The sequence below is a fragment of the Paramisgurnus dabryanus genome, chromosome 19 (genome assembly GCF_030506205.2).
Source record: "Paramisgurnus dabryanus chromosome 19, PD_genome_1.1, whole genome shotgun sequence".
NCBI classification, from domain to species: Eukaryota; Metazoa; Chordata; class Actinopteri; order Cypriniformes; family Cobitidae; genus Paramisgurnus; species Paramisgurnus dabryanus.
This window is the reverse complement of record NC_133355.1, coordinates 19313774-19336837: the sequence shown is the minus strand read 5'-3', so window position 1 is coordinate 19336837 and position 23064 is coordinate 19313774. Positions and strand designations below refer to the sequence as shown.

At 44.5% G+C, this 23064-nt stretch overlaps 1 protein-coding gene across 1 annotated transcript in view; it reads left to right on the top strand.

Moving 5' to 3' along the window:
* The first annotated feature begins 9467 nt into the window (after positions 1–9467).
* gjb9b (gap junction protein beta 9b) overlaps positions 9468–23064 on the top strand; it is a 97133-nt gene continuing 83536 nt past the window's right edge. Inside the window, exon 1 of the mRNA XM_065292412.2 lies at positions 9468–9480. The gene's annotated coding sequence lies outside the window, so the exon portion shown is untranslated. The remainder of the gene's footprint in view (positions 9481–23064) is intronic.

The window sequence follows — 23064 nt, the reverse complement described above, 5'->3', positions numbered from 1 at the left end:
ACCAAGTGGTTTTAGGACCTGGATAGAACTGAGACAAACACAAGACAGGAGTGATGGTCAGTTTTTTCCAAAAATGAGAATTCTCCCGGCCATAAATGAGGAGGATGAAGGGGATTTTGTGGATTCCATATTGACTTTTAAGACTCCTGTATTGGATTATTTCGAGGATGTGAGTAAGAAAGCAATTTATTGCATCTTAGTTAAAATTACACATCGAGAATCCTTGAAGCATCAAAAAGCTTCTAGATGGACAGAACTGTTACAACCAGAACTTCTCGTGAGGGACAGGTGGCGCGCCCTGTATAAACCCCCTGTAGAGAAGCGGACTGCTGATCTGCAGTGGAGGATTATTCATGGGGCCATAGCTACAGACGGGCATGTGGCACACCTGAATCCAGCGGTAGTTGGGGTATGTAGATTTTGTGGGAGGCAAGAAGATGTAGAACACTTGTTTTTAAGGTGTAATAGACTAAAAGATCTTTTTGAATTGCTTAAAGCTTGTTTTAGAGGGTTTGATGAAGATTTTTCTGATAAGGTGTTTATTGGGGGAGTGAAATACAAGGTTTCAATGAGAAGAAAAATGTGTTTACTAAATTATTTGATTGGAACAGCTAAACTAGCAATCTGGAAAACAAGAAAAAATAAAGGGTTACAGCTTGCAACAACTGAACCTGAGATGATGTTTAGATATTTGGTAGAGGGAAGATTGAAAATTGAGTTTGCTTATTATAAACTTACAAATAATGTGATGTGCTTTTGTGATGTCTGGTGTTTTAACGAGGTTTTATGTACAGTGTATGAGGACATTCTTGTTATCAATCTTTGAAATGTGTATGTTGATATTTTGCATTTGTTATTTATTTTTTTTCTTTTGGATTTTATTTTGGTTGGTTTTAATATTTCTATTTTTTGAGGTGTAATGTAAATTTGATGTTAATATCATGAAGTAGGCTAATAAAGGGCGTGTTAAACCTCTCTCTCTCTCTCTCTCTCTCTCTCTCTCTCTCTCTCTCTCTCTCTCTCTCTCTCTCACTCACTCACACAAGCATACATTTTTATAGATTCAAGAGGAAATACACTAAAGAGCACAACAATATTCTTAATAAGTCTTACCTAACAATCTTCACAGCATGCCTTATTCACTAATCCCCCACAAACCAGTTTAAACAGGCACTAAATGTGCTTAAAAACATTGCACCATAAGTATTTACATAAGTAATTTTTAAGTGCCAACATACCTCTTTAATATGCAAATGAAGCTAAATATAGCCGCTTACTCACCTAGTGCTTTTTGCATATTTGCATTTCACATTTTATTTAAGGAATATTTATTGTCAATAGCAATAGCAGTTTTTCCCCAAATTAAATGTGTTATTTCCCTTTGTTACCCTTTTTACACAATTCCTTTAGTGATTGCAGACATCTTATTAATATGATACAGGTGTTACTCAAGCATCAGTGAATAATGTAAATCAAATCTGGAGTAGACAGCGATGGCATGCCATTAGAGCGCAAAAAATATTGCTGAACCTAAGCAGGTAAATGGGCACACGTGTTTAATTTCTGTTCAACATCTGTGCCAAATCCCCCAAGACAGCTAAACATCGCAAGATCCATTTTTTGCACGTAAAAGCTAAAGTTGCATGATTAATTCCAACACTCCCATCTTCTCATGCTGCTGAACGTGACCCGAAGTAGCAACATTCCACTGTGTATCTCTCGTGTCGGAGAGACTCAATTACAATGGAACATATAGATGCAGTGGTGATGTGATTACCTGATCCTAATCACTTGTAATACAGGGTTTAATAAGAAGTAGAGGCATTGAGTTTTAAAATCAACAGCTCATGGGCATTGATCCTTCTTAATTATTGAGAAAATCAAGGCGAGAGCTAATGGAGAACAGTTTGTCTGACCAGGTTCATTTCTGGCTCATTGAATTACTTTATGAATTAGCTAAGTCTTATAGATTGGGGTCTGGCTTGTAAAGAAATTGGAGAAGGGGATAAAAATTCAATTGAACAGAGAGACCTTTTAATGCAATTAAACAAAGTCAGTTCTGCGAATAATGAGTACATTCTATTCTACTTTATAAAGTAGTGGCGGTACAAGGCGACACCTCCATCAAAAGCAATCAGTTTTGAAGCCAAAGGAAGGAGACATAAATCCAGTTTTTGGGATTTGTTTCTTGTACCAACAAGATCCATTTTTATTAAAACAAAATAAAGAGATATTTTTTATATCACAATTGTTTCTCCTATTCAGTGAAATTAAATTTAGATCAAACAGACGTTTGCTTACTTCTTTCTTTACTTCTTTGAAAAAGACTTTACATGTTCCTGCTTGATCTTGCTTGTTTCTCCATTGAATTTTAAGACTATCACAATTATGTGTTAAGTTGTACAAGTGACTCATCTGCAAATCAAAAGTCAGAGATTTCAATGATTAAATGCATATTAAAATCATATTATCAAAGTTTACTTCGTTGCTATAACTCCAATTGCATTTCTACAATTGACGTGTTTTTATTTCTCCAAAGACATTTATAATCATGTACTGAAAACTGAATTAAGTCTCCTGCGCTTTCCTCTGGATTCTGTCACAATGATAATCAAAGCAAAAACACAACTCAATATGCAACTATTTGGCGTATACACTCAAAGTTAAAACATATTGGCAAATATTGACAAAAGCCTCAGTGTGCATCTGGAATATTGCACCCTATTCCATTTTTTGTCAGCGTAATATTGAACTGAATATCCGATGCCTCTGTGGCTTATGATAAGGTTATGTGGAGCTTTTGTAGATGCCCTCAGGGACAGTGCTGTTTGGTGTCTTGGAGAAGCGTAGAGTCTTTATTGCTTGTTTGTGCAGATTTCCCAATAACATCGACTTTAATTAAGATAATTATCTTTCCTGCTTCTCATATCCTCACCGAAGAGCCTCATGCAAATGAGAACTGCCCAGTGTCATATCCTGTGATCAATCATCAACCCTCTGGGAGAATTTGGTGATTACTATGATAAATAAAAGTCGTAAAGGACAGAGTGAGAAAACAGAATGCTTTGATATAAGCAAGTCCCTGATGGAGTTTACAGTATGTGAAATAAAGCCTACTGTACATTCCAATGCACTCAAAAAGCATGTGGTCAATAAGGGACACAATTACATTAATTAATATATAATAAAAATGTTTATAATTGACCCAACAATGGGTTAAAACAACTCAGCCCCAAGGGCTCTCTCTCGTGGAGCCAACATGGAAGTTAATGGCTCGTTATAGTTGTGCGTACGTCCTAAGGCGTAGGCGCGATGGCGTAGGATACGGGTCGGTTTTCATGTATACTTCTGCGTCGTCATCCGCTTTGACGTGCAAATACACATGCAGACCTCTGGTAGGCAGTATTGTAGGATTGAAAATATAGAGATTTGTAATATAAAAAATATAGGAATTGATTACTTTGTCACAACTTGTCACAACCCCCATTTCCATACTGTACCATCTGCATTCCTGTGCTTACAAAGACTATTGTTACAGCTGTTTGTTCAATACAGTGGGGGTTAAAGGTGTGGTCTTCTGATTGGTCAGTTTGAATGTATGATGTTAGGTTTAGTCACATGGTCAAGGAATAGAGAATAAAGGGCTTGGTTTTCATGAGCTCTGGGCTTTTGCCTTTTGGCATTTGCCATTTGCTTTCTGCCCTCTGCTTTTCTTCTTTACCTGAGTTCTTGGGTTTAGGCCTTTAGGCCAAGATTCCAGTTCTTAATGGTGATTCTCTTTCTTCTAAACTTTATTTCTTTCTCTGTTCTCTATCTTAGCAGGTAATATCTCACATACATTGGAAACAGTCAATTGTTTGTATTAAGTACCATTTCATGCATTTATAGTGTAACCATTTCAATTGTAACTTTAAGTCAGTACTGTTATTAAACCTTTTCATTTACAAATCTGTTGTATAGTTTTGATTAATAGTGTTAATACTTAAACGCTACATATTGCAATTCAATATATTTATATTCTAGCAATGCTCTCCCACATATTTTGCTATTATAACTGCACTTATTTCCGTCATTGGTATAGGTTGCAGAAGGGTGAAAATTGACCAGAAATACACAGTTTTATAACATCTTACTGTTAACATTTCTCAGTCATTTCGGCGTTCCTACAGACTGAACCACTGTAGTGAATCCACCCTTACAGTTTTGGTGCCGAAACCCGGGAACGATTGCAGTTTTGTTCCCCTTCCGAAACCTGAGATCCCTTACAGTTTTGGTGCCGAAACCCGGGATCCCTTGCAGTGAGTTTTCTGAGTTTTACTTTGTTTGATCAACTGAATGAGGACTTTATCACAGTTAATCCTGTGAATGTGTTAAAGGCCTTCTGACCACACAGTGGGTAAGTCTGTTTTCATTGTTTCATGGCATGGTTAGTGAAATCTCCATTTGCATGAATTGTATGAAACAGAAATAAGAAGGACCTTAAATGTCCTATCTGTTGTACAGTTAGAGATTATTTCAGATTATCTCCTCAGGGATGGAAGGGATTAATTTAAGTAATGATATTTTGTTTGCTTTATGGAGCGAGAAAGTTGAACCTACACTTTCAAAATTATATAAAAAGGGTTTGAATTACAATGCTACTACTGATGATATTCTTACATGGTGGCTCACAGTTGGTAGTGAACAAAGAAAATCCAAACATGCTGAAATCATTGAGGCTTTGAATTTCATGACGTGCAAGCAGCTACGTAAAAATAATGGAATTTTTGAGTCAATCCTGAATGATAAAGGTGATGAATTGAGAACCAAAAACGCTGAATTAAAAAAGTCAGAGGCAAAGATCCAAAATCTTCAAACTCAGATAGATCAACTATCATCTGAACAGTTAGCCCTGGCTAAACAGTGTGAGAAGTATAAAGACATTATTGCAGATGTAAGGGCTAAACTAATAGTGCGAGAGAGTAAGTATCCTCAAATGCTTAACAGCGATGGGACTAAAAAAGATGCTACTTGTACTAAAGAGAATGTATATTCCAGAACCCAGAAAAGTGTTCCTATCTCAGTGATTGGGGTGATGCATCAACATGCTGAACCGCATGGTGTAAATGAAGCATTAGAGAGTCACAGACCTCCTGAAGCTCCAGGAGAACCAAGCTACAAACCCGGTGGCAAAATGAACAGGCTTTGTAGTTCCTGTCATAAAATAGGCCATACAGAGGAGAAATGCTGGTCACTGGGCAGGGGCAGACCTCCACCTTATTATTTGAAAAGTAGGAAATCACTTTCTAAGGGCAGATGCAAACAATCTGGTTTTGCTGGTAAAACTCTTTCTGAGTTGACTGCATTGTTCATGCAAGGACTCCAGCTGCTAACCTCACTTGCTAGTGGCTTAGCAGCCAGTTAGCATGTGTTTAACATTCTCATAGATGATCCTGTTTGCATTTCCTGATTTGTAATTGTTCGTAATGCATTGTTGTTTCTTTAGAACACAAATTCTAGTTGTTTGTTGTACTGTATGTACACATAGGCTAATGAAGTTAATTTCTTATAACAATTGACTGTTTCCACTGTAAGTGTTAGACAAAACATTTAAGTGAGAGGTTGTTGAAGCTACATGTATTCTAGACCAGTTGTCTTGTGTTAATGGATTAACTTTTGCTCTTGAAATTGTCTACCAGTTTCAAGTTGTATGTGTTTCTATGTTGAAAGATTTGTCTCCTAAGTGGTAAACTCTGCTATTCCTTGTATAGCTGCAGTAAGACCCTAAAGAGGAGCACAAAAATGCCATGTGGCTACAATGTGTTATATAATTGCATTAATGAAAATGTTTTACCTCACAACAGGATCCAGTAGCACTTTTACCATGCTTCCTAACTAAAAATACTGGTGTGAGAAATTTACAGAGCCAGATTACAATCTCATACTTATAATATCAAACTGGCTCCCTGTTTTAACAACAGGACCAAATTTGCATCACAATTTTATCTTTCTCACCTTTGTTGCAGCATGGTATTCACACATAGCCTCAGTTAAATACAATCCCATAGCAAACACCATTTGCTTCACATCAGTTATTATTTTAAACTGTCTGATGTCAAGCATCTGTTTTGGTTTCTTTTCAAAAAGTTTGATTAGTTTTATGTCTCAAATACTGAAATCTTGATAAGAGTTATTTTCTACGTGTAATAATTTCATTAATTTTGCTATTATGTTTTACATTTAATTTGCTCTTTATCCAAGACATTTAAAACTGTCATGTTCTTTGTTCTCATTTTGTTCATTTTATTTATATTGGTTATACTGGAAAATTAAGATCTTTAATACCATGTATTTGGTTACACTAAATATACTGTTGTTGTTGCTCCTACTGACAAAGTGGGTTGTTAAGAATAACATTTGCTTAGTTAAAAAAAAGCATTGTAGTTACATGTTTCCAAAAACAATGTAAGAGCTTTTATTATTTTTTTTTATTCTCACCTTGACCATGTTTTAATGTATTTGACAGGGATTTAAGGCTGAAGACCAATCTGACCATTTAAAAGTTGAGTAACAAATGCCATATGTTTTGCTGTATGTTGTGCCATTTGCTTAAATCACAGAATTCCTGCTGTTTCACATCTTGGGTGTTGCCTCAAAGAGAAGGACAAAAGTGAAACCCCCTTCAGGGCCTGTTCTTGTGAAAGTGTGAAGTATCGATGGAAATCTGCATAACTATGAAAGGTGCAATTCTATTCGATGAAGCCTTTCATGCAGGGCTGAAAGGAGAAGGACGTCTTCAAGTCTCATCAATCAGCAACAAGTTTGGACAATAAGTCTGAAGATGACCACTGCACACAACTAAAGGCATAATCTTATGAACTATGTCACCATGGGTCTTCTTACGTGTGGCCCACGGTGCCAAGGGCGGATTTGTAGGATTGAAAATATAGAGATTTGTAATATAAAAAATATAGGAATTGATTACTTTGTCACAACTTGTCACAACCCCCATTTCCATACTGTACCATCTGCATTCCTGTGCTTACAAAGACTATTGTTACAGCTGTTTGTTCAATACAGTGGGGGTTAAAGGTGTGGTCTTCTGATTGGTCAGTTTGAATGTATGATGTTAGGTTTAGTCACATGGTCAAGGAATAGAGAATAAAGGGCTTGGTTTTCATGAGCTCTGGGCTTTTGCCTTTTGGCATTTGCCATTTGCTTTCTGCCCTCTGCTTTTCTTCTTTACCTGAGTTCTTGGGTTTAGGCCTTTAGGCCAAGATTCCAGTTCTTAATGGTGATTCTCTTTCTTCTAAACTTTATTTCTTTCTCTGTTCTCTATCTTAGCAGGTAATATCTCACATACATTGGAAACAGTCAATTGTTTGTATTAAGTACCATTTCATGCATTTATAGTGTAACCATTTCAATTGTAACTTTAAGTCAGTACTGTTATTAAACCTTTTCATTTACAAATCTGTTGTATAGTTTTGATTAATAGTGTTAATACTTAAACGCTACATATTGCAATTCAATATATTTATATTCTAGCAATGCTCTCCCACATATTTTGCTATTATAACTGCACTTATTTCCGTCATTGGTATAGGTTGCAGAAGGGTGAAAATTGACCAGAAATACACAGTTTTATAACATCTTACTGTTAACATTTCTCAGTCATTTCGGCGTTCCTACAGACTGAACCACTGTAGTGAATCCACCCTTACAGTATCCACACGTGTAACCACGGTAGAAGCGCGACCGTCAATGAAAGCTGAAGACGCAGCTTGGTCAGTTTAATCAAAAAACAAAAAAGAAACAGCAGTTTGTTGTTTATGTTTTGAGAAGACCAGCAGTGATAGAAGGAAATAAACATTGACTTTTGTTTGAGTTTCAGTTAAATCATTGCTCAATCTGGCCCATCTTTGTCCTCACCGTCACAAAGTTTTTTTTTTTTACCTGACGGGAGGGGTTCTAGTGGACCAATCACAGCGCTTGCGAGGTCCACGTCAGGCTACGCAGAGCTATGCAGAGGCTTTGGATAACCTACGCCGTAGAACTTAAAGGGGACAGAGAATGAAAAACCATTTTTACCTTGACTATGTTGAATAATGGTAGTCTACCCGCATTCACGAACATACAAAAAGTGCTAGACATGCTAAACATCTCAGTCTCATAGAAATTCCTCTTTTAGAAATGTCAGCCAGAAAACGGCCCAATCTGAAAAACTGATGCTTATGACATCACAGGCATCTCACTGCCCCTCCACTTTAAAATAATTGGCTACATTTTTTGAGTGGCAGCAAAGTCAGCCAATCGGTAATGAGATTGCAAGTTAAGCCAGTAGGGGTAGCCAAATAGGTGCAAAACCACTTGTTTAAAATCCCCCACCCTAATAGAGCTATCTGAGAGAGGTTTTTAGGAAGCTTTTAAGGCATTACAGACCCAAACTAAATTTTTTTGTCTACATGTCACATCACAGAACAAGGATAAATACCCCGTTCAATCATTCTATGTCACCTTTAAGCACGACTATCAATTTGACTTTAAACTTCAATTCACCAACTGGCCAATAGAGACTTGCTCCAAAAGGGAGTCAATCGTACCCCTCCATATTAAAATGCCCAACTTTACAGCAGAAATAAATATGTTTACAGTCTGGTACAGTACATTAAAGCAACACTATGTAGTTTTTTTACCTTTAAATAATGTCTCTAAAATTATTTCAGTGATAGAACAACTTTTAAATGGACAAATTGTACTGTTGCTGCAACCTGAGCAGCCTCCTAGCTGCTACAAGCACACTCTGAAAGTGGCGGTTGAGGGTAGGAAACACAGCCCCGCCCCTCCCCCTGCCTGCAGAAGAGTGTCTGATACCAGGCACTGTTGCGCTTTTCAACCACATGGGGGAGCTGTAAGTCATTTTTACATGGAAACTACATAGTGTTGCTTTAAGAGTTTTTGGTCTAATACAGGGCTCAAGACTAACTTTTTTCAATGGTTGCACTGGTGCGCCTTTTTCTTAGGTGCACCAGAACAAAAGTTAGTTGCACCCAAAATTTTGACCACATCCCATTTAACGCCACAGTTTTACAAGAACCCAACCCTGTTAACCCTTTAAACTCGCCTCTCTGACTGTTGCACGCAATGAGTATTTTTAAACGCACACACACGTACAAGAATATCTAGACCATGGCCAATCAAAGGTAGCGGTCCGTCCTTCACTTTCTCTGATTGGGTTATACCACGACATGGACCTAATGTGTGCTTGTTGTTGAACCAAAGGGAGACTTTCAGAGACAGAGTTGTAGAGACTTTTAATCCATTGAATGGCTGGTCGCACTGGTGCGACCTAATAATTTTTTAAGGCGCACTATTGAGAAATTGGTCGCACTTTCGAGCCCTGCTAATAGCTAAACACTTTGGTTATAGCCTCATGCAAATGGGAACCTCATGCAACTGAGAACTACGCAGTTAATTCTGCCCTTTATGAAAACTGTAAGGGGGTGAATTTTTTTGTAACTCCAAATGTGACATCACGGACACTAATGTATGTCCATATTTTATACAGTCTATGGTTTGAACCCATGGTTGGGTAAAAATGGAACCCTCCCAACTATTGGGTTAAAAGAAGGTAAAACATATCATTATTTGACCCAATTATTGAATCAACCAACAGCCTGTTTTTTTAGGTCATGTTTAATATGTAATTTATACCACTACGTCCCTGTATATAATGTGTATTTCAATGCTATCATACTTGATTGTAGAATTTCCAGTGAGCATCAATGTTGCAAATTTGCATAAAAAGATCAGTAATCTAGTACTAAATCTTAAATCTTTCTTTTGCAGGCTTGTATATCAGTCATTCAAATTACAATTTAATGTTGCCCCAATCTTTTGGACTCAGCTTTAGGTTCATTGTAATGAATAGTGTGACAATAACTTAAAACATACTGTTGGTCATTGTTTTAAGTACATCTGCTAATGACATTGGGTGCCAGGCTCTGCTGGAAGCTTTTCTAAGTCTTGTTGCCAATTTAGGTGCTGTAAGTCCTAGAAATAAACTAGAGCTGCCATTTACCCAGACAAAAGCATTTTCCAGGGTTACTCCTCTATCGTATAAAACAGACTGATGTGTTTGCCCTGTGCCAGCGTGATTAACTTTAGAAGGCATGGATACTGGTTGGCCTAGTTTGCTGTCCCTGTCTCAGGGCACAGGGGTTCTTTGGTTTCCCTGATGTGTTTCCTGATCATTTCCAATGGGCTTTCTGACAGTCTGCCAGTACTAATGCCGCTGGTGTAATGTACATTGTCAACTCCAATGAGCGCATGTATCTATCACCAACATTTCCCTTTAAACTTTTTTTTATACAAGTAATTAAACATTACCCTTGATTTTAGGGCAGCATGTGTAATTTTAGACAGAGCCAATGAGATTTCTGCTTGTGTAGTTAAAGTAGTATTAGGAGTAGGGTTGCGCAGGGCAAAAACTAATGCGGGGTTTGTTGTAACACGGACTGTTTACATTGTTGCACAAGGTTAAGCGTTTTATTTTCCAGTATTTTTTTTTCAAGCTGCCAAAAGACAATATCCCGCAAATTATTGGAAATGTATAATGTTTTTCCAGAGAGTTATTGATGAACGAGTGTTTTGGTGGCATGGAAGTAAATTTTTTGTCATCATATGTTTTTTTCGGTTTCTAAGTTGGGTGTGTAAGATATCAAATTCAATGCTATTGTCACCACCAGGGGCTGGCTGTTTAGAACTAAAGCCACGCCCCTTTGCAACTCCCACCTCGAGGAGGTCCCCAAAGCCAACCCAATGACCAGACAAACACGGGAACAGGTAAGTAAAATTTAAAACAAGCTTTATTTAGTTAAATATTTAAAAGAACGGGGAATTTGGGGAAAGGGGAAATTAAAACTAATAGGCCTCTTCTTCTCCCTCCAGGGAGACTGCAGCCACGGCAGACAGGCCAAGGGCAGCAAGGGTGCCAACCACCATAAGCTGGGGGAAAAAGGGAAACGTCAGGCTCCGGCCTGGGCCCTGCTAACCGTGGCGCCCTCCTTCTTCCGTCCTGGAGGCAGAATAATTTTGGTGTGACTGGTAAGGAAGATCTCCACTGTCGGTGTACCTTTCCTCGGGCCGGCAGGGGGTCCTCGCCCCACGTGCCTTTACGTTCCCTGTCGTACGTCCGTCCACGTTCTCCTTATGCCCCACAGATAGTCACTGCTACACAAAAGCACTGTTAGCTTGCACTTGAGGTGTCTCTCACCGGCTCTGCTGTTTGCAGCTCTCTGGGTGGGTATCACGTTACACAGTCTGTTCTCTAATTGCTTCTCCTTGCTCTCCACAGGCGGCCACTAGGACACAAATGACACTGTTACTTGGACTTCAGGTATTGCTCACCGGTTCTGCTGCTTACAGCTCCCTGGGTAAGTATCACGTTCACAGTTTGCTCTTCAGTGGTTCACTCTCGTTCTGCTCTCTCTCCACAGGTGGCCGCTAGAACACAAAGACACTGTCACTGGGACTTCGAGTAATTCTCACCGGCTCTGCTGTTTACAGCTTTCTGGGCAGGTATCACATTCACAGTTTGCTCTTCAATGATTCACTCTCGTTCTGCTCTCTCTCCACAGGTGGCCGCTAGAACACAAAAACACTGTTGCTGAGACTTCGAGTAATTCTCCCCGGCTCTGCTGTTTACAGCTTTCTGGGTAGGTATCACATTCACAGTTTGCTCTTCAATGATTCACTCTCGTTCTGCTCTCTCTCCACCGGTGGCCGCTAGGACACAAAGACACTGTTACTGAGACTTCGAGTATTTCTCACCGGCTCTGCTGTTTACAGCTTTCTGGGTAGGTATCACGTGCACAGTTTGCTCTTCAATGATTCACTCTCGTTCTGCTCTCTCTCCACAGGTGGCCGCTAGGACACAAAGACACTGTTACTGAGACTTCGAGTAATTCTCACCGGCTCTGCTGTTTACAGCTTTCTGGGTAGGTATCACGTTCACAGTTTGCTCGTCAATGATCCACTCTCGTTCTACTCTCTCTCCACAGGTGGCCGCTAGAACACAAAGACACTGTTACTGAGACTTCGAGTAATTCTCACCGGCTCTGCTGTTTACAGCTTTCTGGGTAGGTATGGTTCTCCTCCGTAGGTCAACAGAGGGGCGAAGGTCACACACCACCTCACCGGGTCGAGCGCTGCCCTATCTCCAATGCCCATAGGCCGATCGATTCCTAGACGGGGGCGCCCTTTTCGTAGAGACCACGGGGCGGCGGACCCTTTCGCCTCTGACTCTGCGACGAAAACAGACACAGGTAAGTTCACACCACGAAATGGTTTCCAATGGTTTACTCACGGTCACGGACAGCTCTTAGTCTGCGTCCCTTCGCACTCCAAACAGCACACTATTTATAGTAACAGTGGTTTCTGTAGTCGTTGGCCTCTCCGTCCTCTGCCCAGTGGAAGAAAATGGATGATGCGGGGCTTCGTCTACAAGACACACAGCAACCCACAGCAATACACAGCACCACTCCAAACGTGAAAAAGATTTATTACACAGTCTCACTCACCACACTATAAGTGCACCACAACAAGGGAAGCGCCCGGTGTCCTCCACTGCGCTTGGGCTACGATAAGGCGATGGGAAATACGACCACAATAAGTCTCGTTGCGGTGGCTGTTTGAAGTTGGACTTCTCACGGCTCGCCCACCACACTCTTATAGGGGTAGGGCCGCCCTCCTTCTCCTGGAGGTTTCCAATAGTTATACAAGTTAACTTTTGCCAGTTACTCCACACAAAAAGGGTATACTCACGGCGAATAGCCTTTGTTTACGTTGTACCAGAAGGTCAATTTTCTTCCTGCTTTACTCCTTCAGTATTGATTAGAACAAGTTCCTTTCGACCCATAGGATTTTCCTGTTTACTCCAGCAGCTCCACAATCAAGACTGCAACGAGAGAGAGAGAGAGAACCACAGACAGCCACCACGTCCAAAAACGAGCACAGCTCCGTTTCCCAGCACACACTAAAAACTCTAACTGTGTTCTAACTGTGCTTTATATACTCCTCTCTGTACTATAATCATCCAATTGCCCGGCGATCTCTTCAACTAGGCACAGCTGTGCCCAATCGGCTGATTACAGCCTCCGTGAATCTGCCGGATGTCCGGTGTTTCCGTTTTCCGGTCTGGACGGAAACATCCGGGCGGAACCAAAACTTCCTCAACTTTTGGTTCCGCCCTGAAAGATCGTCACCCCGTGACATCCTCCCCCGCCAATGCATTCCAGTCCCTGGAATGCCTTTGAGTAGTCCACTCACCGTAACGGGAAGGGGGTCGGCCTCGATTCTCCCGTTGGGAGCGCCTCACAGGGGAGTCAGGTTCGGCGGGCTCGGGCACAACCTCAGGTTGTCCTTGGGCGGCCGGGGGTTCGGCTGGCGCTGGTACCGGCTCTGCTTGTCTCTGGGCGGCCGGGGGTTCAACTGGCTCAGGTGCTAGCTCTGGCTCTCCTGGGGCGGCCGGGGGTGGTGCTGCCACGGGTAGGCCTGGTACCACAGCCCATCCTTCCATCCAGGGGGCCGTCGGTGCCGGTTCTGCCACTACCTCCTTCGCGACCTCGGGATAATTTGGGCAAGGGCGAATCATGTTTCGGTGCACCACACGTTCCGGGCCGGCCTTTCCTTCCGGCCGGATGGTATACACCGGCTGTCCCGGCCTCTGTTGCCTGCAGACTACGTACGGGATGGGCTCCCAACGGTCACTCAGCTTTCCTTTGCCTTGCCGCCGATTGTCTCGTACCAAGACTCTCTCTCCTGGTAACAAGGGGGCGTCCCGGGCCGTCCGGTCGTACAGCCGCTTGTTCTTTTCCCCTGTAGCCCGTATCTTCTGGGATACCTGCTCGTAAGCAAAGTGTAGCCGTTGGTGGTGGCGCCCCGCCCATTCCGTCACGCTCCCTTCCTCTTGGCCAGCGGCCACTCCCAAGACCAGGTCCGTGGGCATCCGCACATGTCTGCCGAACATCAGATAAGTGGGGGCATACCCCGTCGTACTATGAACGCTGTTATTATAAGCTTGCAAAAGATTCGGTAGAGCACTCACCCAATCGCTCTGCTTCCGTTGGTCCAGGGTCCCTAGGAGCCCCAACAGGGTCTGATTAAACCTCTCACAACAGCCATTTCCTTGAGGGTGATACGACGTCGTATGGGTCTTCGTGCACCCATACAGCTGGCATAATTCTCGGATCACCTTTGATTCGAAATTTGCCCCTTGGTCTGAGTGCAGGAACTCTGGACATCCGAACGTTTGGAAGACGTGCCGCCATAGAGCCGTTGCGGTGGTGTTTGCCGTCTGATCAAGGGTGGGAACTGCCCATGCGTATTTTGTAAACAGGTCGGTGATTACTAAGATGTTCGGATAGCGGTCCTGTGGCCGGCCCAGTGTCAGGAAATCCATCGCCATGATGTGGAGGGGGGCTTTGGCATGTATGGGCACCATCGGCGCTCGAGCCTCTCGTCGAGATTTAAACAACATACACCTGGGGCAAGCTTGGACCAAGCTGCGTACTGACGCTTCCAGCCCCGGCCAGTAGAAAAACCTGCGCAGCAGCGATACTGTCCGTTCCTGTCCCTGGTGCCCCAGCTGATCATGGTAGGCGGACACCAAGGCTGCTGCTTGATCGGCGGGCACCACGATCTGGCGCACCTCTTCGTCCAGTTTTGGGTCACTAACCTTCCGGCAAAGCACCCCTTCCTGTAGTTCCAACTTGTCCCACTGTCCCAGCAGTCTTTTTCCCGTCTCTGTTTGGGTCAGCCTCTCAGACGATGTCGGCCGTCGGCCCTGCTCCACCCACATCTTTACCTGACACACATCCTGATCCTGGGCCTGCCTCGCTTTCCACCGACAGGGGTCCCAGCCCCAATTCTCCGGTACCGCCTCCTGCTGGCCTCCGGGGGCCTCCACGGCCCCTATCAGATAGCCCTCCCTCTGGCTTTCTTCTTCCTTGCCTCCCCGGCAACCGGGGTGGTCCGCCTCTGGCAATCGGGACAAGGCGTCCGCGTTCGTGTGTTCTCGCCCAGGCCGATACTGCAGTCGATACTCGAAATTGGCAAGTTGTGCCACCCAGCGCTGCTCCACAGCTCCCAACTTCGCTGTCTGTAAATGTACCAAAGGATTATTGTCTGTAATCACCGTTACCTTAGCACCCCAGAGGTAGTCCTTAAACTTCTCGCTCAGGGCCCACTTCAGGGCCAGCAGTTCCAGTTTAAATGAGCTGTAGTTGGCATCGTTCTTCTCAGCTGGGTGGAGGCTTCGGCTTGCATAAGCAATCACCCGTTCTGTTCCCGCTTGTCGTTGGGCCAAGACCGCCCCCAACCCCAGGTTGCTAGCGTCTGTATACAAGATAAATGGTTGAGTAAAGTCTGCATAGGCTAAGATAGGAGCCTGTAACAATTCCTGTTTCAATCTCTGAAATGCCCCCTCACAGGACTCATCCCAGTCAATCGGGGGTGATCCCCGTCCCCGGTTCCGCCCTGTACCGACCAGCAGCTGGTTAAGTGGCTTAGCGATCTTGGAAAAATCTTTGATGAACCGTCTGTAGTATCCCCCAAACCCCAGAAATGAACGTACTTGCCTCACAGTCTTGGGCGCACTCCAATCTCTCACTGCAGAGACTTTCCCAGGGTCTACAGCCACCCCAGCAGCGCTGACCACGTGACCCAGGAACTGGACCTCTCGCCTCAGCAGATGGCATTTATCGGGTTGCAACTTCAGCCCATATTTCTCCATTGCCTGGAAAACCTCTTCGAGGTGCCGGAGGTGGGAATCGAAATCTGGGGAGTACACAATTACATCATCTAGATATACCAAGACTGACTCCATTAACTGACCTCCCAAACAGCGCTGCATCAGGCGTTGGAACGTGGCTGGGGCGTTGCAGAGCCCGAAGGGCATCCGTTCCCACTCGAATAGTCCAAACGGGGTCGTGAAAGCGGTCTTCTCCCTATCGGCCTCGGCCACTGGCACCTGCCAATACCCACTGGCCAGATCCAGAGTGGAGTACCATGCAGACCGCGTGAGACCCGCAAGGGAGTCTTCGATCCGGGGTAGGGGAAAAGCGTCTTTCTTAGTCACCAGGTTGAGCTTACGATAGTCCACACAAAACCTCCAAGCTCCCGACTTCTTCTGCACCAGTACGATGGGGGCTGCCCATGGGCTACTGCTTTCCCGGACGATGCCCCGCCCCAGCATACCCTGCAATAGTGAGCGTACCTCTGTATACAAAGTGGGTGGGATCGGCCGGTACCTCTCCCTGCTGGGTCCTGCATCTCCAGTCGGGATATGATGTTCTACCACCTTAGTGCATCCGTAATCCTCCTCGTGTCTTGCAAACACATGTTGCCATTTCTGAAGGAGGGCTTGGAGTCTTTGTGTCTGCGCCTGTTCCAGCTTTTCCCCTTGCAGGGACTCACCTGCCAGGTGTCTCGGCACGTCCCTCTCCCCGTTGTTCGAAGGGGCTTCCATCTGCGTCAGGGCCACCTCGATGACAGTGGGGCACACCTGACGGAACTTAACATCTCTCTCTTCCCTCACCTGATGGGGTGCAACCCCCGTGAGTCGGGCCAGCCGCTGGTGTCGGTGTAAGTGTACTGGGTAGGGATGGTCATTTCGAACCTTTACAGGGACCCTCCCCCGGTGGACCGCCGCTAGGCCTCGTGCTACTTCCACTTGGGGGCAATCAGCGTGGGGTTCAACCAATACCCACTCTTCGGGGCCAACTCCTCGGGGGGCCACTCTCACCCACACCATGGCCTCACTCCTAGGGGGGATAGATAAAGCATAGCGACACATCACTCTTCCTACCTCTTCCCGGCCTCTACGGACCTGGGTCATCTGGACCCGACGACAGTCGGCGACCACTCGCTCCCATAGGGGCCTCTCAACAGGGGAGATCCTAGGGCCGGGCCTAGCCCGAAATAACTCCTCCCAACACTCGGAGAGCACGTTCATCCCTAGTAGGGCTCGGTGGACTCCCAAACACCTGTCTTCCACGATGATCACCCCTTTTTGGGGAACTAACACCCCGTGCACTTCTAAGTCCGTCAGCCGATAGCCAATGTAAGGAATCTCTAAGCCGTTGGCGCCCCGCAACGTCAGCCAGGGGGCCTCTCCTCCTTGGGTTCTCTGCTTCCCGAATACTTCCTGCGAGAGACTTTCGGCAAACAATGTCACTTGAGAGCCTGTATCTACCAGGCACTGTACTGTCTTGCCACATACCTTCACCTCCGCCGTTGGGCTATGCCCCACCATCTGGCCTCTTGAATTATCACGTCTTTCCGGGTCTCCTCGAGGGGTCCCGGCCACACGACCCACTGTGGCCGGTCGTCCTAAAAACCCCCTTCCGATGCCCTGCGAGGCCCACACTGACGGCTATAATGCCCTGGTTCTCCACAACGATTGCAGATTGGCCGCCCTTGGTCATCCCACTCAAAGCGGGGCCGGTTAAAACGGTTCGGGCGCCCCGGTGGCTCTCGGCCCCTCTCAGAGTAGACTCGCTCTCGGGGTGCCGGCCTCGGTTCCTCTTGCGCCCTACCTTGACGAAGTTCTCCCAGAAGAGTCTTAGATAGTTCCGACATCTGCTCTCGGACATCTTTCAACAATTCTACTCTGAGGGCTTGCTTCCAATCTGCGTGTTCAGGTGGTGCTGCGGTGTTCCCACTTACGGCTGCACATACAGGGGTTTCACTTACTTCGACCTCATCACCTTCCAAGGCCAGCGCCTCCTTCTTTAGGTCCTCAAAGGTGAGCCCGGAGTCCCGTCGAAACTGGACCCTCAGACTTTGTCTCACGGGGCCCTCTTTCATCCCCAGGAGGAACTGGTCGCGTAACAAGGTCTCTCCGTCTCCTAGCCCATGGTCTCGTCGGGCCTGCAGGCGAGTGAACTGCTCTCGCAGCCTGAGGGCAAAAGCTCTAATAGGTTGTCGGGGGCCTTGCTTACAATTAAAAAATTGTGAACGGAGGACAGCTACGGGGGTATGGTCGCCATATTGTTCAGTAAGGAACTGGAACACAGTCTGGGCGGTGGCTCGGATTGCTTCGGGGGCGGCTTGTACCTCTCGCCGTGCTTCTCCCTCTAGGGAGTTCAACACAAACTGGAGCCGCTGAGCGGCGCTAAGGCCCTGCAAGTCGGCCAAGTACTCTAATTGGGCCTTCCATTCGGTCAGTCGTACCTCCGACTCTGCTCCTCCATATTTCTGGATCCATGGGCTTCCCATGATAATAGATGTGGCACGGGGTGGGGCTGCAGGCCCCGCGTTGTCAGTCATGGGGTGACCTTGGTTACTCAACTCGAGGTGGGATCCTGCCGACTACGCCAAAATCTGTCACCACCAGGGGCTGGCTGTTTAGAACTAAAGCCACGCCCCTTTGCAACTCCCACCTCGAGGAGGTCCCCAAAGCCAACCCAATGACCAGACAAACACGGGAACAGGTAAGTAAAATTTAAAACAAGCTTTATTTAGTTAAATATTTAAAAGAACGGGGAATTTGGGGAAAGGGGAAATTAAAACTAATAGGCCTCTTCTTCTCCCTCCAGGGAGACTGCAGCCACGGCAGACAGGCCAAGGGCAGCAAGGGTGCCAACCACCATAAGCTGGGGGAAAAAGGGAAACGTCAGGCTCCGGCCTGGGCCCTGCTAACCGTGGCGCCCTCCTTCTTCCGTCCTGGAGGCAGAATAATTTTGGTGTGACTGGTAAGGAAGATCTCCACTGTCGGTGTACCTTTCCTCGGGCCGGCAGGGGGTCCTCGCCCCACGTGCCTTTACGTTCCCTGTCGTACGTCCGTCCACGTTCTCCTTATGCCCCACAGATAGTCACTGCTACACAAAAGCACTGTTAGCTTGCACTTGAGGTGTCTCTCACCGGCTCTGCTGTTTGCAGCTCTCTGGGTGGGTATCACGTTACACAGTCTGTTCTCTAATTGCTTCTCCTTGCTCTCCACAGGCGGCCACTAGGACACAAATGACACTGTTACTTGGACTTCAGGTATTGCTCACCGGTTCTGCTGCTTACAGCTCCCTGGGTAAGTATCACGTTCACAGTTTGCTCTTCAGTGGTTCACTCTCGTTCTGCTCTCTCTCCACAGGTGGCCGCTAGAACACAAAGACACTGTCACTGGGACTTCGAGTAATTCTCACCGGCTCTGCTGTTTACAGCTTTCTGGGCAGGTATCACATTCACAGTTTGCTCTTCAATGATTCACTCTCGTTCTGCTCTCTCTCCACAGGTGGCCGCTAGAACACAAAAACACTGTTGCTGAGACTTCGAGTAATTCTCCCCGGCTCTGCTGTTTACAGCTTTCTGGGTAGGTATCACATTCACAGTTTGCTCTTCAATGATTCACTCTCGTTCTGCTCTCTCTCCACCGGTGGCCGCTAGGACACAAAGACACTGTTACTGAGACTTCGAGTAATTCTCACCGGCTCTGCTGTTTACAGCTTTCTGGGTAGGTATCACGTGCACAGTTTGCTCTTCAATGATTCACTCTCGTTCTGCTCTCTCTCCACAGGTGGCCGCTAGGACACAAAGACACTGTTACTGAGACTTCGAGTAATTCTCACCGGCTCTGCTGTTTACAGCTTTCTGGGTAGGTATCACGTTCACAGTTTGCTCGTCAATGATCCACTCTCGTTCTACTCTCTCTCCACAGGTGGCCGCTAGAACACAAAGACACTGTTACTGAGACTTCGAGTAATTCTCACCGGCTCTGCTGTTTACAGCTTTCTGGGTAGGTATGGTTCTCCTCCGTAGGTCAACAGAGGGGCGAAGGTCACACACCACCTCACCGGGTCGAGCGCTGCCCTATCTCCAATGCCCATAGGCCGATCGATTCCTAGACGGGGGCGCCCTTTTCGTAGAGACCACGGGGCGGCGGACCCTTTCGCCTCTGACTCTGCGACGAAAACAGACACAGGTAAGTTCACACCACGAAATGGTTTCCAATGGTTTACTCACGGTCACGGACAGCTCTTAGTCTGCGTCCCTTCGCACTCCAAACAGCACACTATTTATAGTAACAGTGGTTTCTGTAGTCGTTGGCCTCTCCGTCCTCTGCCCAGTGGAAGAAAATGGATGATGCGGGGCTTCGTCTACAAGACACACAGCAACCCACAGCAATACACAGCACCACTCCAAACGTGAAAAAGATTTATTACACAGTCTCACTCACCACACTATAAGTGCACCACAACAAGGGAAGCGCCCGGTGTCCTCCACTGCGCTTGGGCTACGATAAGGCGATGGGAAATACGACCACAATAAGTCTCGTTGCGGTGGCTGTTTGAAGTTGGACTTCTCACGGCTCGCCCACCACACTCTTATAGGGGTAGGGCCGCCCTCCTTCTCCTGGAGGTTTCCAATAGTTATACAAGTTAACTTTTGCCAGTTACTCCACACAAAAAGGGTATACTCACGGCGAATAGCCTTTGTTTACGTTGTACCAGAAGGTCAATTTTCTTCCTGCTTTACTCCTTCAGTATTGATTAGAACAAGTTCCTTTCGACCCATAGGATTTTCCTGTTTACTCCAGCAGCTCCACAATCAAGACTGCAACGAGAGAGAGAGAGAGAACCACAGACAGCCACCACGTCCAAAAACGAGCACAGCTCCGTTTCCCAGCACACACTAAAAACTCTAACTGTGTTCTAACTGTGCTTTATATACTCCTCTCTGTACTATAATCATCCAATTGCCCGGCGATCTCTTCAACTAGGCACAGCTGTGCCCAATCGGCTGATTACAGCCTCCGTGAATCTGCCGGATGTCCGGTGTTTCCGTTTTCCGGTCTGGACGGAAACATCCGGGCGGAACCAAAACTTCCTCAACTTTTGGTTCCGCCCTGAAAGATCGTCACCCCGTGACACTATGTCATATTAATCAGTGTCTTGTTGACTAAAACATAGCATCATTTTGAAATATGTCTGCAGCTTTTAGCAACTTTTTTGGTGGGCTTAAAAATATTTTGACCCAGTGGGGGTTAATTGTAACGCTGTGTTACAACTAACCCCTCAGCACTTATGATATGAAAACTGCTAACGTTAGCGTAATTCTTGCCGTTGTTTTTAATAGGCTACACACAAATGATTGCTGACTGCCAACAAAATAAATGTGCCTGTCTTATCAAAAATTTGTGTCAAATTTATTTTTGTTCATATCTTTAATATTGATTGAATAAGGTCACTACCCCACATATGGGGTAAGTTGTAACGTTTGCATGTCAGTCCTGTTTGGTTTAATTGTCCAAGAATGGTAAGTACTATACTAGAAACAAACTTCAAATGTTCATTTGTAGCAGAGATGTGTGTGTTGCTTGCGTAAAAATATAATTAATCAAACTCAAATATTTTTTGAATGATTGAGCCAAAACCAAAAAGTGTTAGGTTGTGCCCCGCTCTCCCTTACTAAATACTGTAGTAAATACAGTAAGCTAAATATTTGGCTCTGTTTAAATGAAAACGGTTTTACAAATTAAAACAATACTTAGAGGATATGCACCTTTTGTATCTTAAAGTAAACCATTTGTATGTTTTAGGTTGATGAATTTAGGGTATGTTTGATATTTAACATTGTTTTCCTCGCTAGGGAGTTTTTTTCATGACACCCACATTGCAGTCTCACATAAGCAGACCTTTGACTGGAGCCACAGGTCTGAAGATTGTTATTGCTTTAACTGGCCAAAAACAAATAGTCAAAAAAAATTAAAGAAGATTGTGTCCTTGCTCTCAGAATTTCTTTGGAAAACATGAAAGAAAGCTGTAACCTCTCTCCTGGTATCCTGGTTGTGAAGGTCAGGGGAGAGAAAGCTATGTGACCAAGAGCTCTAGTTCATGCGGTGAGATTAATGCAAAGGATTTTCATACTGTGGGACAAGTGTAAATAGAAATATTACAGTAGGGTCAACAAAGAGCCTGTTAGGGCCACAAGGTCATTTAGCAAATTTTTGCAGTGCACCCTCAAGTTTAATGGAAAGTTAAAAGTGATGATGATGCATTCACTGGTGGGAGTCAGAGACAAAAAAAAACTTTCATAAGAAATTAATTGCAGAAGATAAATGAATGAGATGCTTTTAATGTAACAGAAAGGAGATTTAAAGATTGGATGGTGTAGTGACTGGACAATATGCTAGACTAATAGGTAAATAATAGGTAAATAATCACATTTGAAATAAAGTGGACAATACTTTATAATTGGAATTTAAACAATCAATAAAATATAGATAAGATGCAGTCTTCAGTTTCTTAAAATCCTGTAAAACTATTTTTTTATTGTTAAAAATGATTCACTGTTCTGCCTAGTGATTCAGATTTCCAAGTTTTCAGATTTTTTATGCTTTTCACCATCCATATTTTATCTTAGGCTGGGCTATACTATAGAAAGAAATTACAGCGAGGTTGACCAAACTTTCTGCCAATCCTAATCCCTCGGTGCTTTACAAAGCTACTGATCCGCTCTCTATGGAAACAATATGTGAAGATTGAGTTGGACAGGGTTCACAGGAGCAGTCTAGGCAAAACACACAAGCTGAAGGGAGGTCTACTGCTACCTGAATGTTCCCCAGAAACAGAGAATGATTCAAGAAAATCCTCAGATGTATGTTTTTTTAAAACATGACAGGTCCTCTCAGATCTGCATGGTGAGAGAATAAAAAGCATTTATTTGAAAATGGCAAAAAGAATGATTAAGGTTTTCTTTTTTGCTTTTAGCAGGTCCAGAAATAAAAGGAGTAATTTTGTCTGTGAAGTAGCAATTTGACCATTTTTGAACCATTACTACAGAGCAATTCATGGGACAGTATCACAACCTATGAAAAACGGTGAATATATTATTGTGAATATCACTAAGAAATGTCACAAGTCACATGTTTTGACCCAAGCACAGCTGCAAATGGCATATTGATTTGATGCAAACATACATTTTAGACACAAGTTTTTACTTTTGCATTACATTTTGGTAATGAAAATTGTTCCAAAAAAATCCATAGCAAAACTGTTGTCCATTTCTAAGCAACACAGAGAGATGTTTTAT